Below are 2152 nucleotides of genomic sequence, written 5' to 3'. Positions count from 1 at the left end.
ATGAAGCTAGGGAAATGCTCCCTGAAGCCAGAACACCTTCAAATGAGATTACTTGGGTTATTTTATTTAAATGATTTTGTTTAATCAGACTCTCTTGGCTCACCTATGAGACAAGTGATTTCAAAAGAATTTTGAAAAATAAGACAAAATAACAGAGATTGCTTTGGCTTCCTCTATAGAAACTTCTCCTCCCCTGCTAAGGCAATTTTCTTTCTGGATTATTAAATCAGTAAGCAGCCATGAACCACAGCAGACGCTAATGGAATTCTTTGATTTAGAAGGAAATGGTGGTTTATCTTGGTTTCCAATGCTTAGATTTGGATATATTGTTTGTATTTATAAACTCTTCCAGTATGAAATGGCTGGACAGCATGGCCCTTGCCAGCCTTCTGGTATGGCTTTAATTAATTTAAAGCAGTTACAACTTTTTGAATCAGGTAAATACATGGGCATCAACGTTTTCATTAAAACCTGTTTGGGTTCCTCTTGTCCACAAAACTTGTTTTAGGGCTGACTACAGAGCATTTGGCGATGAACAATAACCATGAAACTTGGTTGAGGAATGAGTGAAGCAACTCATATATATGTTTAGTTTCATTTCAGTAAGCAAAGCTTAGATGTTGCATAAAAAAGAAAGACAATGTTTTAAGAAACAAAGGAACAAGGGTTGGGGATTTAGCTCAGTGGTAGAGCGCTTGCCTAGCAAGCACAAGGCCCTGGGTTCAGTCCTCAGCTCTGAAAAAAAAAAAGAAAAGAAAAAAAGAAAGAAACAAAGGAACAGAAAACTTCTGACTTCTTAAAGAAGAAACATTGATTTTGATCTTGGTTCAGATTTCCCCTGGACTGGTGATTTACCAAAGGATGGCTATTTGTAGGTATCTACAAACTGGAAAAAAGAGTTCCACCCTACCTTATATTAGAAATAGTTAACTTGTAAATGGGCTTTAAGATTATGAGATTTAAAATGTTATGAAGGAATTACAATGTGAAGGATTTAGTAATTTCAAATGAACCCATTGAAGTTATTAGTTTTAAATGAATCCATTAAAATGTTTTAAGCATCTATCAATATGTTATGAGGGTGTTTCTGTTAAGAAGGTGATGTTTACTTTGATGACTAAGAAGGCAGACCTGGTAGTACAGGCCTATAATGTAGCTATTTGGATGGCTGAAATAGGAAGGTTGCAGATTCAGGACTGCCTAGGCTACAGAGAAAATAAGGGGCAAGTGAACAGATCATTGAAAGAAATCTTGCCTGGCATGTAGGTTCAACCTCTAGCATTGGAAAAGGGAGAGTGTTCATTACATAAGTTCACATTTAAGACACGGCTGTCATTGTGTTGTTCTTAAGTGAGGAGCCAGTGTTCTCAGAAAAAAATGTGTCATTCTTTTTTTCTATCTTTTTCTCTTTCTTGTTCTTTTTTGCCAGGGTCCCACCTTATAGACTAAACCAGGCTGGCCTCAAACTATCTATATATCTCAGGTCAGCTTCAAACTCCATTTTCCTGCCTCAGCTTCTAGTGTTCTAGTGACACAGGCATGTACCACCAGCTTCATTTTTAGTAATTTTAAATGACACTCATTAATCTGGGGGGAGAAATCTCTGTGTGTACTGTTATTTAAATATATGATGTATTATTAGTTTCTCTAATCAATTTTTAAAAAGTGTTGTTATTCATCCACATCTCAGGCATCATGCTTGACCTTAAAAATCCATACAATGGGAAGAAAAAAAATGTAGAGTCTAGACTCAGACTATCATGAAGATGTTTTGAGTTCCTATTTTTTTATGAGAGAAAGAAGACCTGTAAAAATGTCAATGAAGGATATGATGTGAGCAGGCAAAAAAACATCAATTGATGTCTTCAAGATTTTTTGCCAACCTCTAGGATATCAACTCAAAATTGAAATGGCTGGGTCTGGCAGCTGGATGAAACAAAGAGCATGATGTAATGTGAATTCTTCTGTTGCCTGTTTGTTTATCTGGTGCTTGCTTATCATTCCTGGAGCTTCAAAATCTAGAATAACACAAGACAAGTCTGGGTTTCTCTGAGCCATGTTCATAAGGATCTAATCTCCAGAAAGATTTTGAATCCTTAAGTGCTGAGAGCAGGGGACCTTGCAGATTAGTTCTCAGGTCCTTTCTTAATTA

Source organism: Onychomys torridus, chromosome 5 (genome assembly GCF_903995425.1).
Source record: "Onychomys torridus chromosome 5, mOncTor1.1, whole genome shotgun sequence".
Classification (NCBI taxonomy): domain Eukaryota; kingdom Metazoa; phylum Chordata; class Mammalia; order Rodentia; family Cricetidae; genus Onychomys; species Onychomys torridus.
Note: the sequence above shows the minus strand (reverse complement) of the source record.